We start from the raw sequence: 16,672 nt of genomic DNA, 5'->3' as shown, positions 1-16,672 counted from the left end.
GGTGCCCCCTATCATATATATTTTTAAGTTTATTTATAATCTCTACACCCAATGTGGGGCTTGAAGTCATGACCCTAAGATCAAGAGTTGCCTGTTCTTCTGACTGAGCCAGCCAGGCACCCTGAGGTTCTCTATTATAGATTTTAAATGATTTAAGACATATTAACCAAATGTAATATGTGGAAATTTTTGAATTTTTTTTTTTTTTGGAAATTTATGAATTCTAGTTCAAGCAAACCTAAGATAAAAGGTCATTTTTGAGACAGGAAATTGAACACAGACTAGCTATTAGATGGCATCAGGCCAATAGCACTTTACCATACATAATAAAGTGTTTAGAGGTGGAATGATAGGATGCCTAGGATTCACATTAAAATACTCAAGAAAAAAAAAAAAGGGACAGGAGGAGTAAAGTGAGGCGAGGAATAGTTTGAAATAAATTGGTAAAAATACTGAAGTTTTGAGTGCCTGAGTAGCTCAATAGGTTAAGCATCTGCCCTTGCCTTAGGTCATGATCCTGCAGTCCTGGGATCAAGGCCCACATCAGGCTCTCTGCTCCACAGGGAGTCTGCTTCTCCCTCTGCCCCTCTTTCCATTCGTTCTCTCAACCTCTCTCTCAAATAATAAATAAAATATTTTTTAAAAATTGAGGTTTTTTTTTTAAGATTTTATTTATTTATTTGACAGACAGAGATCACAAGTAGACAGAGAGGCAGGCAGAGAGAGAGGAGGAAGCAGGCTCCCCGCCGAGCAGAGAGCCTGATGCGGGACTCGATCCCAGGTCCCTGAGATCATGACCTGAGCCGAAGGCAGCGGCTTAACCCACTGAGCCACCCAGGCACCCCTAAAAATTGAGTTTTAAAAAACAAATATTGGTGTGCCTGGGTGGCTCTGGGTTAAAGCCTCTGCCTTTGGCTCAAGTCATGATCACAGGGTCCTTGGGGTCGAGTCTCACATTGGGCTGTCTGCTCAGCAGGTAGCCTGCTTCTCCCTCCCACCCCACTGCCTACTTGTGATCTCTGTCAAATAAATAACATCTTTAAAAATTTTTTTTAAAGATGTTATTTATTTGACAGACAGAGATCTCAAGTAGGCAGAGAGGCAGGCAGAGAGAGAGAGGAGGAAGCAGGATCCCCACCGAGCAGAGAGGCTGATGCGGGGCTTGATGCCAGGACCCTGGAATCATGACCCGAGCTGAAGGCAGAGGCTTTAACCCACTGAGCCACCCAGGCGCTCCAAATAAATAAAATATTAAAAAATATATATTGATGTTCTCATGCTGGGTGATGGGTAAAGTAGATTCATTTTTTAGTCTACTTAGTGTTTGTTTGGAAGTGTCCATAATAAAATTCTTTTTAAGTTTGCAATAAAGATTCACATATTTGTCTATGAGTGTGACTGCTTCCCTAGGCTAGCTACTTGTAAGTGGAATTCCTAAAATGTGAGGAATGAGAATTTTTTCCTTGACTGGAAATTTCTCTCCGGTGTTAGTAATAAGAGGGTTGAGGACAAACTACCCCCAAATATGGTACCTTGGCGTACTGAATATTTTCAACTAAAGGAATTTGACACAAAGCAGGTGCAGAAAGGATTCTGACCTTCTCTGAGGTGAGTCATAGGCTCCCATGTGAGAGGTCCCCTCCCTATACCCAGAGGAAAGGAGCACCATTTTCTCTAAGACACAGGGAGGATTCTGAACCAACAGGCCTTGCTGTTTCCTCCAGTTTACTGCACGGAGCTCATATACCTTTGTCCCATCCCATGTTCCATAAGTCTCTTCTCTTGATTAAACAGCCTAAAACACTCAGACTTACCTGCTTCTTCAGGTGATTTCTTTTTGAAGGCTCCTGTGTTACATAAAACTTATGATAAATTCATACCCTTTTCTCTTGTTAATTTCTTTTGTTACAGGGCCCCCAGCCCAGAACTTAGAGGGGTAGACAAAAAAAAAAAAAAAAGAAAAAAATCTTTCCCTACAGTAGCAATTTACAAGTTTCCCACAATCCCCAAATACTTGTTTGAGGTTTTAATTTCTGTTAATCTGATGGATACATATAGTATATTATTTTATTTATATTTTTACAAAGATCATTTGAGAGAGAGTATACAGGATGGGGGAAGGGTCAGAGGAGGAGGGAAAGAGAATCTCAAGCAGACTCCCCACCCAGTTTGGGGCTCCACTAGGGACCCAGTAGGGGCTCCACTCAGAATCTTACAATTCTGAGATCATGACTTGAGCGGAAATCGAGTCAGATGCTTAACCAACTGAGCCACCCAGGTGCCCCAGTATCTTATCATTTAAAATTGTATTTCCCTGATAGTTGCATAGTTGAACATTTTTCAGACCTTTATGTGCTACTTAAATTTCTCTGGAAAATTGCTTTTCATGTTCTTTGCCCATTTTTGTCTTCTACTGATTTATAGTTATTTCATATTCTGACACTAAGCTTTTGTTCTGTATGTTACAAATATCTTTCCAATTTATTCCTTATATTTTAATTTTTTAAAAGATTTTATTTATTTACTTGATAGACAGAGATCACAAGTAGGCAGAGAGGCTGGCAGAGAGAGAGGAAGGGAAGCAGGCTCCCCGCTGAGCAGAGAGGGCATGTGGGGCTCTATCCCAACAACCTGGGATCATGACCTGAGCCAGAAGCAGAGGCTTTAACCCACTGAGCCACCCAGGCGTTCCTATTCCTTATATTTTAAATTTGTTTGCAGACACTCTTGCATCCAGAAATTTTAAATATTAATGTCAAATAAGTCTTGATTTCATTTACAGATTTTGCTCTTCGTTCCTTAGGAATGACATTCAAATCCCAAGCTCTTATTACTGATTAAAAAACAATTATTATTTTTTTAATTTTAAGTAAACTCTAGCCGGTGGGGCTGGAATTCACTACCCAGAGACAAATAGCCTCATGCTTTAGAGACTGAGCCAGCCAGGCACCCCTCTTATTGCTGATTTTAATAAGAATGCTTCATAACTTGTCATCAAATGTTTCATTTTTACAGATAAGGCTTTATTTCAAATGACATGGTTTTTCTTCCTTCAGTCTGTTAGTTTGACCTATTTCTTTACCTTAAAACATCCTTGCACTCCAGAGTTAAAACCTACTCAATGTATTTTTTTTTTTTACTACACTGCTTGATTCAATTTGCTCAAACTGCTAATATTTTATTTGAACCTTGCATCTTTATGCATAAGTGAAATGGGCTTCTGCTGTCTTTTGAGTTGTCATCGATCGGTTTACTTCGGTAAGTCCTTAGTGAGGTACCAAATCTGAAATATGTAGGCAAATTGTTTTTCTTGTTATCCTTCCTTCCAGTTTAGGACTTTCTGAAGCTAGGACCAGCCCTCCCGACTTCCAACATACACACATATCCCCAAGGCGCGCTTTTACAATCCCAGCATGGGGATAATTCCTAGTATTTCGATCCTGCTACCGGGCTTACCGGTACTAAGGGTGATTGAAAGAGCACATTAGTGATGGCTTTAGCTCAAAGAAATATTATTTAGTAATTGAGGATGTCGGTTAATAGCTGTGAGGTTCCCTCTCTGTGAGCCTCAATTTCCTTACATGGAAAACGAAATCATTAAAACATCTAAGACAAGTTTAGAGACGTGCATAAAATGTGTGGAAAGCAACAATGCCTGAGACAACACAGGTGCTAACGACTCTATCACCATCCCCGCTGTCACTGCTTCCGCGACAGCGGCAGACGCGGGCGGCCGGCGAGGGCGCGGTGCCCACGGTCAGCAGCCCGACCCCCTAAGCTCTACTGCCGGGTCCTGGTCTCTGCTCTGGCCCGCGTTAGAAGGCCCGTGCCTCCCTCGAGGCTGAAAATGAGAGGAATCCCACTCGCCCCACTGAGCGGGGGCGGCCCAACCGACGCGAATGCCGGGAACCTATCTAGCCTCACTCACGAGCCCGCGATGAGCGGCTGCTTTTATGACTGTTATTCACTTTCTCCCGGCCCACCAACAAAGGTGTGCCGACACAAGTGGCCGCCCGACAAGTTCCCTAAGTTATGGGAGGGAGCTGCACCTGCCCACCGCCAACCCAGGCCAAACTCCGTACGCGGCGCGAAAAACCAGACAAGTCGACTAAAATGTCCGCCCTGTGCGCAGGCGTAGCACTGGCGGTCCTGGCTCGAGGCCCCGCCCCCAAGCTCGCGCTGGTCCGCTTCCTTCCTTGGGTTTGAAGCTCGGGATTGGCCCAGAGGCGTTTCGGGCTCTGATTGGTCGAAGTGGAGTCACGAAGGCTCCGGCTCCTTCCGGAGTGTGTGTGTCCAACTGGCCTCAATCGCCCGTCGCGGTTGGGAGGGCGCTCTGGACGCCTTGGCGCCAGCGGGCTGCTGCGGGCAGCACTGGGATTGTTAGGGCCAGTCTGCTCTGTGTGGGCGGGGCCGTACACCCGCGGCCCCCTCTCCAGGCGGGACGAGTCTGTGCCAACGGGTTACTTTGAGAAGTGGCGGTTCTAGGTTCTGGTGTGAGACTCCTTATGTGGGCAGTGTATTTGGATGGCTCAGAAATGGGCGCGGCTCCACTTAACCCCGAGTTCTCTGTCTGGAAAGGTGAAGACACTTGAACTGTAGGTAGTGATCCTTTACGCGTGAGGGGGTTTTATTTTGGCTCTATGTGCTTTCCTTTGAACCGCTGGTAGTGGAATCAATTTTTTTAAAATCTCAAAATTATTTGAAAACGCGTGTTGAAGGGAACAGAATGAGAGGGAAAGGAATGAAGTCTTGGAAGCTTGCCTAATACCTGGAGGATTTCTAGACCGTGGCAAAAGGCAAGGTATGGGGCATCTGACCTACAAATAGATGCCAAAAATAGTATTTTTCTATGCATTTTGATATTCACTAGTGTGAGTAAAAGATTCCAAATGAAAGTAACTTTAGGGTGAGGTTTGCCATGTTTATGACAAATAGAAACTTATTCCAGATACTAGAGGAAATACACGCATAGCGTGGAATGTTGAAGGCCCTGTGATGACCCCAATGTGGTGTTCACTTTAAGCAGGGAAAAGGTCCAGGTGAAGTGAAGAAAATGAGTCTTTTCCCAAAGGAGATAAAGGTGGGGAAGGTGAGACCGTGTAAGAGGACAGTGACTGTAGAGATGAGGTAATTGTGTATATTCAGTGTGGAGCAGAATGACTTACTAATGTCAATAACCATAATCCAGAGTAAAACAGCCTTGTTTAATCTGAAAAGTGGTATTGTGAACACTTTCTGACTTACTTTCACAAGTCCACCCTACCTAGACTCAATACCAAATTCTGACCCACTCATTTTTAGGGGGGGAAAAATTACAGACCACTCCCATGAACATAGATGCAAAAATTCTGAACAGAATGGTGGCAAATTAAATACCAGTGTCAACTGAAAAGAAGAGTACATTGTGAGAAGTGAGATTTGTTTTGGGGGAATGCAGAAGTATTTTGTGTTTGAAAAGTGATATTGGTTGCCCAGAAGCACAGGTTTGATAGAAAATCTCTTGATTCTTAAAATTGCTTCATTAAATTCCATTAGTTTGTGTGCCTGCCAGACATCTGTGTTTCCAGATTTATTTTTTGGATAAATATTTAGGTGCCTTGCCTACTATGTTCTCTGTTTCTGGTTGGGAGCCTCTGTGTGAGTATTTGAATATGGATAGGTTTAAGTTGACTCCTAAAAGAATTGAGGTGGATGAGTGGGTACACAGCCCATGGTAATAGGTGACAGAGAAGGGATTGTTAGGGCCAATTTAATGTCAAAACCTGTTTAACTATTAAATATTAAAGCCTGCTTAGCCAGAGCAACTCCATATTGCCTAGGTAGCCATATTGTTGTTTACATCCACGGACTTCATTCCGGGAATAAATGCTCCCGTAGTTCCTGGTATGGTTCCGGGTATCGATTTGGGGAGTAAACACCTTAGCGATAGAAGCCATGTACCTTGGGTCTGCGGTTATGCCCTATAAAACCAGCCTGTGAGATCGGGAGGGGGGTCGCTCTCTTCGGAGGCGGCCTTGATCGGTCAGTCTGACTTCTAAAGCTTGGTTTAGAATAAAGCTTCACATAACTTTCACTTTGTCTCAGCCTTGTTCCTTTGATAACGGAACTCAACGGGATTATACAGGGTTTTGCTGAATCCAAAGCCCCTACCCCTTCCTGATTCATTTTTTTTGTACCCCCCCCCCCCCGCGCACCCTCCCCCCCACCGCCCCCAAGCAACTTGTTTTGAAAGGCAGCCACTTGCATAATGGAAACTTTATTCAACTGTATTCAGGCTAGTCGTTGTTTTAATCAATCAAAAGCAAATTATCCATACATACCTTTTGATTTTAATGTAAAACATGTCAAATGTGGGTGTGCTTGGGTAGTTCAGTTGGTTAAGCGTCTGCCTTCAGCTCAGGGCGTGATTCTGGGGTCCTGGGGTAGAGTGTCGAGTTGGAGGACTGCTTTGCTCTCTCTCTCGCTATCAAATAAATAAAAATCCTAAGGAAAAAAAATGCTAAATGTGTGTTTATTTATGAATATTTTGATGTGGGACTAAGGCCTTGTTTTTGACTTTGGATTCAATGTTGGAATAGTTTGTCTCCCAGTATAAAGTACTCCCTTAAGTGCAGCTTCTGTAATTTGAAGTTTGTTTCTTTTTTTCTTTTTAAGTTTTTATTTAGGTAGTCTCTGCATCCAATGTGGGGCTGAACTCACAACCCCAAGATCAAGAGTTGTATTCTTTTCCACCAGAGCCAGATAGGCACCCCAAAGTTTTGTTTCTTTAAAGCAAAGCAAAACCTTAAAAACTGCTAGTAAAGCAATTTCAATACTCCTACATTTTTACCATTTTTTCCCACTTTTTATGGTTGCTCACCCACACCTAATTTGACTACAGTGTGTGTGTGTGTGTGTGTGTGTGTGTTTTAAGATTTTTATTTATTTGACAGAGATCACAAGCAGGCAGAGAGACAGGCAGAGAGAGGGAAGCAGGCTCCCCGCTGAGCAGAGAGTCCAATGTAGGCTTGATCCCAGGACCCTGAGACCATGACCTGAGCTGAAGGCGGAGGCTTAACACACTTAAGTTTCATCAAATAGGTCTGAAGCATTCAATGTTGTTTTCAGAGATTCAGTAACTTACTTTTTGCATTGATTTGATTGGTTCATATGATTTTATTATGTAATCGAAACTGCAAATACGACAGTCAAATATGGGTTTGGAACAAACACAATTGATGCTTATTGGGGATGTACGTTAGCTTATGACAACAGACATGACGAGGTGTTCTGTGAGTACCATAGAGGAACCTGCTTGGCATTTTGTGGACCTCAAGTTAGTAAGTCCTGTTTTAATGGAGACTGTCTTTTAATCTAGCCATAGATCTAGGTTCGTATGATTTGGTTAAGTAGACATAGTTAGACACAGTTAAGAACATCTATTGTATTGTGATGTTCACTATACACTGCATTAGCTTATGTAGCAATAAGCCAGAAGATTCTTGGTGAATGCAACTTTTACTTTGGAACCCAGACTCTTATTCTTTGAAGAAAACAGGAGTAGTCACATTATATCCTCCTTAGGCTGATATGCATGTGATGTGGTTCTGGACTGTTCACAGTGGTCACCCTTGGTCATTCCCTTTAAAAGTGTGATTGATTGATTTTTTAAAAAGATTTTATTTATTTGTCAGAGAGAGCATAAGCAGGGGGAGCTGCAGCCAGAGGAAGAACCAGGTTCCTTGCTGACCAAGGAGTCCAAAGCAGGACTTGATCCCAGGACCCTGAGATCATGACCTGAGCCAAAGGCAGACGCTGAATGGACTGAGCCCATCAGGCATCCCTAAAGTGTGATTCCTATAATGGTTTTCTCTGATCAGTGCAGCATATAGAAGTATGCTCACAGTTAGATGAACTTTTAGGTTATTCAGACCCCAAAGTTGGCTCATCAAAATTATTTTGTTAAAACCCTCATCTCTTTGGATGCCTGGCTGTCTCAGTTGGAAAAGCATGCTACTCTTTTTTTTTTTTTTTTAAGATTTTATTTATTTACTTGACAGAGAGAGATCACAAGTAGCTAGAGAGGCAGACAGAGAGCAGGGGAAGCAGGCTCCCCACCTAGCAGAGAGCCTAATATGGGGCTTGATCCCAGGACCCTGAAGCGATGACCTGAGCTGAAGGCAGATGCTTAACACACTGAGCCACCCAGGTGCCCCAGATTAGGGCCTACTCTAACGATCCCATTTTAACTTACTTACTTCTTTAAAAGCCTGTCTCCAAGTACAGTAACATTCTTAGATACTGTGGATTAAGACTTTGACATACGGATTTTAGTGGGATATAGTTCAGCTCATAACACCAGTTATGACATTGTGCCTAGTTAACACTGGCAAGGTGAAGACATTTGTTTTATGTATTACCCATAGTTCTTAATTTTGTCCTTCTGTGTATGGTGAGAAATCACTCAATGTTTTGCTCAAATTTTAGTCTTTTAAAAAAAAGAGATTGATTTATTTGAGAGAGAGAGAGTGCATGTGCTTGCACGTGAGTGTGAGGGAAGGGGCAGACGGAGAGAGAGAAAAACTCAAGCAGATTCCATGCTGAGTTTAGAGTCCAATGCTTGGTTTCATCTCATAATCCTGAGATCATGACCTCAGTCAAAACCAAGAGTCAGGTGCTTAACTGACTGCAACCCAGGCACCCCTAACATTTTAATCTTTAGTTTTATAGAACCATACCCAGTTATCAGTAGCTGTGGGTTGGAATTGATGGTACAATTAGGAAGCACGAGGCCCAATCTTCAAGGATTGGCTCTCACTCCTCTGTACGTTCCAGGTGCCTATTGTGGGGGGCTGTTCACTTTGTGTTTATTTGCATGTGAAGAGTTGGCACTCTAGGGGTGCCTGGCTGGCCAGTTGGTGGAGTGCCTGACTCTTGATCTCAGGGTTGTGATTTCAATCCCCATGTAGGTGTAGAGATTACTTAAAAATAAAATCTTAAAAACAAAAGCAAACAAACAGAAAAACAAAGAGTTGGCACTCTAGTGGCATGTGGAACCACCCAAACAGTAGTTGACTTGGTATATTTTCCTAGGCCAGTAGTTTGGAAACTCCTAGAAACCTAGTTCCTTCCCTCTTAAAGATTTGATAGCTCTAAGTGTAGTGTAGGATTTTTTTTTCTTTTCCTGTTTCTTTAGAAAAGCTTGCCAGGTGGTGCTGGGAGCTCTGTAACTACACGCTGAGAAACTCGTCTCCGAGAGCTCAGCATAGATGCTGACACAAGTGCGTGACCAAATCGTGTCCTTGGTGACCATACAGCATGGTGGTAACCTCATGGGCTCAGGCATTGTGTAGGTACGATATTTGGGACACAGTAAAAGCCCAAGTGGAAAACAAGGGGATTTTTTTTACTGCAATTTGGCATTACACAATGCCAGAATTTCAGTGGAATTATCTTTTAGTGTCATTGTTTCTTAACTGTTTGAGTTCTTTTTTTTTTCCTCTCTTTTTTAAAAATTTACCTTCTTATATGGCTGCTGGTGGCAAATATAGGTCCTGTATCACTTCTGCTTTTTTGCCCAGTTGCATTTTCTCTTTGTCACTTCTTTTGTATCTGAAGAGTATTTCCTGGGTGTGAGCATATTTTATGGTACTCAGACCGTCTTGGTAAAAACAAAAAGATAATAATAGTAAACATTCATTGAGCACTCATTGTACTGGGCATTGTTCTTCGTTCCTTATTTAGATGAATTCATGGAATCTGTTAAGACAGCCCTCAGTGGTAATTATTTATTTTTTTTTAAGATTTTATTTATTTATTTGACAGAGATCACAAGTAGGCAGAGAGGCAGGCAGAGAGAGAGAGGAGGAAGCAGGCTCCCCACAGAGCAGAGAGCCCGATGTGGGGCTGGATCCCAGAACCCTGGGATCATGACCTGAGCTGAAGGCAGAGGCTTTAACCCACTGAGCCACCCAGGCACCCCCTCAGTGGTAATTATTGACATTATCCCCATTTCACGAAGGAGAATATTTAGGCACAGAGAAGTTAAGTGATGTGCACAGTTAGAAAATGGCAGAGCTGATTTGAGCCCAGCACTTTGGGCTCAGAGCCTCTGCCACAGCTTTTGTCAGTTGTGTTACTTTTGTGTTAACTGTATTTTATAATATTGTTGCAATTTCAGTAAATAAGATTTCCATTGGCATTAAAAAGTCTTCTAATAGCGCTTGGGTTTTGCTAACACATTCTTCATTAGGAGTGGTATTTTTGTTCCAATTCACACATGCAGATGGCTCTTTCTTCAAACAAAAATTCCAAACCTTATAATTTTAAGCTTCATTTTTTTAAAAAGATTTTATTTATTTATTTGACAGAGAAAAATCACAGGTAGGCAGAGAGAGAGAAGCAGGCTCCCTGCTGAGCGAAGAGCCCGATGTGGGGCTCGATCCCAGGACCCTAATATCACGACCCGAGCTGAAGGCAGCGGCTTAACCCACTGAGGCACCCAGGCGCCCCTTAAGTTTCATTTTCTATAGCTTTTAGTTAAATTCAGTCAGTTGCTGAACAGAAAAATGATAAAGATTTCAGTAGGTGAATTTGCACTGACTCTTAGTCCTTGCTCTAGAATCTAGAACAGGGTTTCTCGATTTTGGTGCTATTGACACCAAATAATTCTTCCTTGTGGGGGACTGTCAAGTGGATTGTTGTGGGGGACCATCAAGTGGATTGTGGCTACGTTACAGCAGGCCTGGATTCTACCCATGTCATTCTAGAAGCACTCTCCAGCCCTTCTCAGACTTGCTCAGGAGTGAGAACCACTCTTCTCTGGTTACTTTATGGCATTTGTGTTGCTAGTTGCTGGAGCCTTGTTTTTTTTTTTTTTAAATTAATTAATTAATTAATTTTAAAGAAATATTTAATTTATTTATTTGACAGTGAGAGATCACAAGTAGGCAGAGAGGCGGGCAGAGAGAGAGGAAGGGAAGCAGGCTACCTGCTGAGCAGAAAGCCCGATGCGGGGCTTGATCCCAGGACCCTGAGATCATGACCTGAACGCAGCGGCTTAACCCACTGAGCCACCCAGGCGCCCCTGGAGCCTTGGTTTTAAATTGTGAATGACTCACCATTGATTTCCACTTTCACATCTAGTAAGACTAGCCAACCTGAAGTCATGTGCTTTTTGATCTTACCTACGAGTTTTTTTTCCTTTTCTTTTACATCTCTGTAGGAAGTTCGGTTATGTGAATTTTAAATTTGCTGATGACCAGGGAAGATCCTTGAGACTTAGTGAGACAAACATCCTTGGGTATGAAATTAAATTGAGAAAACTGAAAAGAAAGGATGCAAGAAAGGTACGCAAACAAGTTAATTTGTTGATAGATACCTGTATGTCTAGCCAACTTTGGGTCAGGAATGAGTCTCGGATTCTTACTCTGTGCAAGTAGTCTGTTGCCATTGGGTCACCTCTTTGCACAGCGCAAACTTTGCGTACATTACTCTTGCCCTCTGTGCTCAAGCTGCATGGCTCACCTCCCCTGTCATAATGTTTTTTGTCTCCAGGACTCATTCTCAGGCCACCTGCAGCCCATCCATAGAATCTCAGTTTAAGGATCACTTCCCCAGGATCAGAAAAAGTTTCCCTTACTTCCAGACTAGGGTAAGTCATTTTGGGGTGGGGGAAGGGTGCTTGGGGGAACTTTTTTTTTTTTTTTTTTTGAGAGAGAGAGAGTGTGTGTGTGAGCATGGAGGGGCAGAGGGAGAAGGAGAGAAAGAATCTTTAAATAGGTTCCACACTGAGCGTGGAGCCCAACATGGGGCTCAGTCCCACAACTCTAAGATCAGGACCTGAGCTGAAATAAAGAGTTGGATGCTTAATTGACTGAACGACCCAGGTGCCCCTCTTCTTCTTCTTTTTAACTTTATTTATTTATTTTAAGTAATCTCTCCACCCACCATGGGGCTCAAACTCACAACTCGGAGATCAAGAGTCTCATGTTCATGTATGTGAGCCAGCCAGGTGCCCCTAGTTTGAGTCTTTACTGGGTGTTCTCCTTTCCCTTTTTTCTTTTCCTTCTTGGCACTCACCAGAATTTGTAATATATGGCTATTTGCTTAATAGCCTTTCCCCCCAACAAGACCACTTTCCTGAGAGTAGAGGCCAAGTCTGTATTTTGGTAGAGCATGTAGCACGGGCCCTCGCCCAGATGTATGTTCAAAGATTTGTTAAATGAAGGAATATGTATTGCTTTTGACACCTTCAACTCCTGGAGAAGTATTTTTTCTCCTTTAGAGAACTTTAGATACTTCATTAGATCTGAACTTGGACTAAAAATACTCTTTTGTGTTATGTAGATCAGAATGTCAAAACACTTTTCAAGAACCTGCCTGACAAAGTCACTCAACATGAGTTAAAAGACGTGTTTAAGGATGGCTTTCAAGTCAGCTTGGTGAGCAAGGGTGGGACGAGTAAAGGTGTGTTTTGTACCTATATTGAAAAAGAATATATTTCTACTGGATTCAGACATAACAGAATTTCATTACATTCTCCTTAACTGCTTAAGGAAAGAAAAGAAAAGAAAAGAAAAGAAAAGAAAAGAAAAGAAAAGAAAAGAAAAGAAAAGAAAAGAAAAGAAAAGAAAAGACAAGACAAGACAAGAACCAACAACAGAGGAAAAATAGTGGCAAATTATAAACAAATAGGTCACAGAAAAGGAATTTTATTTTGAACATAAGAAAAGATACTTATCTTCACTCATATAAAAGAATTATAAGTTAAAATGCAATTTTAATTAATTTATTTGGATGTAACATTTTACCTATTAGATATTAACAATCAAAAAGTTATTCCACAGTATCAAAGAGGGTTAGAGAAACTGGCATGCTTGGACATTGTTGCTGGAAGGGAAATTGCTGAAGTCTCTGTGGAGATGAGTTAGTATCTATCAGTTGTGTTGCTTGTACCATTTTATGGGGCAGTTCCAATCCTCAGAATTTATCCCACAGATAGACAAGTGTGACATAATATATTACAGAGTTGGCTGATGCAAAATTAGAATTAGCCTGAATATCTATCAATAGAAAACTGGCTAAAATTTTCTGGAAGGTCCAAAAGATATTATACCATGTAGTTGTAAAAAGAAGTGAGATATCACTTTGTGTGCTGATGAGAAATAAACTCCAATATAAAGGCAAAATATAGAACAGTATGTATATGATATTCTCTTTTTTATGTAAAAACAATGGAGGACAAACCTACACAAAAATGAACTCAAAATAGATCAAAGACCTAAATGTAAGAGCTGAAACAAAACTATGGTGAAAACACAGGAATAAATCCTTGTGATCTTAGGTTAGGGTATCACGCAGGCAATAAAAGATTGACAAGTTGGGCTTTATCAAAATTAAAAACACGGTACTTCAAAGGACACTATACAAAAATCAAAACAACTCTGCAGACTGGGAAAAAATATGGCAAATTGTGTATTCGATGAGAGCCTTGGATTCGGAATATGTGAAGAAATCTCACAGCTAAGTCATAAGACTACCCAATTGAAAAATGGGCGAAAAACTTGCATGGGCATTGCTCCAAACAAAGTATATGAATGGCCAATAAGAACATGAAAAGATGCTTCAGGAGTTGGCAAGGAAATGCAAGTCAAAACCATGATGTGATTCCCACTTCCCACCCATCAGAGTGGCTGATGATGAGAGAGGCAGACAATAGCATGTGTTGGCAAGGCGAAGGGGACATTGGAACCCACATTCGTTGCCAGTGGGAACATAAAACAAAATAGTACAGTTTCTGGGGAAAATGGTTCAGCAGTTTCTCAAAATGTTAAACAGAGAGTCACCTTATGATGCGACAATTCTACTACTCGGTGTGAACGTAATGAAAACCTATAGCCACTCACTTCTACACATGTTCAGATCACCTTCATTCGTAAAAAAGTGGAAACATTCCAAAAAGTGGAATCAACCCCAAATGTCCACCAACTGATGAATGGATAAATAAAATGTGTCATTTCCACACAAGGTGACATTATCCTGTCATAAAAAGGAATGACTTACTGACACATGCTACATCTTGGATGAGTCTGGAAAACATCAGGCCAAGTGAAAGAAGGCAGGCACAAAGGATTGCATATTCATGTGATCCCATTTATCCGAAATGTCCAGAATGGGCAAGTAGCATGGTAGTTGGGCCAGGCCATGGGAATGAGTTGGAGGGAATGAGGAGGGACTGCTGATGGATACTTTGGGAGAGGATAAAAATATTCTAAAATTAGATCGTGGTGATGATTATAGAATTCTGTAAACATACTAGAAATCATTATATACTTTGTTTTTATTTTGTTTAAAGTTTTCATTTTTAAGTAATTGCTACACCCAGTGTGGGACTTGAATTCGCAACCCTGAGATCAAGAGTTACATGCTCCACTGACTGAGCCAGCCAGGCGTCCCTTACTGTACATGTTAACTAGATGCATTTTATGATATGTAAATTACATCTCAGGCAAGCTTTGAAAGGTAGAGTGTGTATGTGTGTACATTTATATGTATGGCATGTTGCCTGAAAGGATAGAAATTGGGCAGAAGGCACACTTTACCGTATTCTTTTCTCCCTTTTGCAGTTTGAATCCTGCATGTGTGTCACTAATTCAGAAGATGAAAGGACTAAATATTGACTCTTCGTTCATCTCTTCCCCACACCATCTCCACAACTGCAGGATTGCATATGTTGATTTCAAGTCACAGGCTGATGCAGAAAGAGCGTTGGACTAGAAACAAGGAGCAGAGGTCAGTGGGCTTGCCATAGTTCTGGGCCACGCTGGAGAGAAAAGCCAAGGCCAAGAAGGGAGGGGGGAGATGCACAGCACATAGAGAAGTAAGGGATGTTAACATGCTGTAGACTGAGGCTTGCCAGGGTTTTCAGCAGGGTCCCCCAGAGAGGGGCTTGCAGGGGGAGAGGGACACTTCCATACAATGTCTCCCTGTATAAAAAATGTGTAAGTCATCCTCCTATCAAGCAAATGAGAAGTGTCCTAGTTAACTGTAACCACAAAATCTGCAAAAACATGGCACTTTGAGGTCCATCAGCTTAGCTCCCCTTCTTGGGTACCCTCCATGATTCTGTTTGGACAGGTTCTTAAACCTATGGTTTCAGAATTTGAGATTTAATTCTCTTCAAGTGGAGTTTTTGTCTGCTTTAAACCAGAGATCCCAAACCAGTGTCCCTAAGCTGCCTAATTTGATGGGTAGATGTGGTATATATAATATTTTCAGGAAAAAAAATTAATTTATTATGTATCATGAAATTTCACATTGGTAGTATCCCTCGTCTGCCCAACCTGATGGGTAGATGTCGTAGCTTATCTAGTATTTACAGGAAAAAAATCCAATATATTACTAATATTTTTAAGAATCAAGGACTTTCACGTAGAAATTTGGATCTCCAGCTTCTTTTGCTGGGGCCTCAAAATCGATGGCCTGGGGCTGTTTTCCTGCATGTTTGCAGTCATCTGCACAAGGACAATCAGAGATTTCTTCTTAGTCGTGCCCTACAGTCCCCAAGCCCCCACAATTTACTCAGTTCTCCCCTACTTCAAAGGAGTGAACTGCACACTTTTGCTTTGCAAAAATAGAGTCTGTACGTTTCTCTTGCAAAGTAGTACCTGTAAAGTAGTATCTGTAAAGGTGACATTTTAATATTTCTTATGTGTTTGTGTTTTCCAATAGTGGGAAAACAAAAGCTAGAACAAGAAAGTCACGCGTTTCAAGAAAAATAGGAGCGAGCTTATTTCTTTGTGGAGGTCAAGAACGTTCCTACGTGTTTAATAAGCAAAGTGTGCCTGTGTCGATGGAATTGAACCTCAGATGCCATTATGAAACAATCCACAGTAGGAACCATGATGGATACACTCCAAAGATGCGTGATAGGGGCGCCTGGGTGGCTCAGTGAGTTAAAGCCTCTGCCTTCGGCTCAGGTCATGGTCCCAGGGTCCTGGGATCAAGCCCCGCATCAGGCTCTCTGCTCAGCGGGGAGCCTGCTTCCTCCTCTCTCTCTGCCTGCCTCTCTGCCTACATGTGATCTCTGTCTGTCAAATTAAAAAAAAAAAAAAAGATGTGTGATTTAAAAACTTGAACTGAAAAAAAGACTGAAATTTCAACACGACTTACTTTGAAAGTTAATAAAATAAACGCCCCCGCTAGGAAATGCAGTTATGTGTTAAGTAAGAAAATTGCCTGGGCATCGAAACCTTTTACAGATGGTCTAAGTTGTTTTTTTTTTAAGATTTTTTTTTTTTAATTTGACAGAGATCACAAGTTGGCAGAGGGGGGTGGGGTGGGAAGTAGGCTCCCTGCTGAACAGAGAGCCTGATGCAGGGCTCGATCCCAGGACCCTGACATCATGACCTGAGTCAAAGGCAGAGGCTTAACCCACTGAGCCACCCAGGCACCCCCAGATGGTAAGTTTATAAAGGAATGTCTGTTGAGTGCAGCAGAACAGAGACAAGCATTTGCCAGTCTAAGACGAAGTGGTAATACTGTTAAGCAGCATGTTGACAGGCTCATGAAAGGGCCAATGGAAATAATGCCCCCCCAGCTGGCTATATTTATTTGTGCTGTTGATGACGCTTTCGATGGGACAGGAGAACTTTTGGACATGGATCCCATGACAGGGACCATGTCAGGAAAT

At 41.9% G+C, this 16,672-nt stretch overlaps 1 long non-coding RNA gene across 1 annotated transcript; it reads left to right on the top strand.

Moving 5' to 3' along the window:
- The first annotated feature begins 4,283 nt into the window (after positions 1 to 4,283).
- Positions 4,284 to 15,982, top strand: LOC101677934. Its single transcript, XR_001176552.2, has 6 exons — positions 4,284 to 4,801; positions 11,204 to 11,327; positions 11,536 to 11,632; positions 12,328 to 12,422; positions 14,607 to 14,772; positions 15,712 to 15,982. It is a non-coding gene; the product is annotated as an uncharacterized LOC101677934 (long non-coding RNA).
- Positions 15,983 to 16,672: the final 690 nt, after the last annotated feature.

Source organism: Mustela putorius, unplaced genomic scaffold (assembly GCF_011764305.1).
Source record: "Mustela putorius furo isolate JIRA1106 unplaced genomic scaffold, ASM1176430v1.1 tig00000275_pilon_pilon_pilon, whole genome shotgun sequence".
NCBI lineage: Eukaryota > Metazoa > Chordata > Mammalia > Carnivora > Mustelidae > Mustela > Mustela putorius.
The sequence above is the reverse complement of the archived record's forward strand: the minus strand, read 5'-3'. Positions and strand labels throughout refer to the sequence as shown.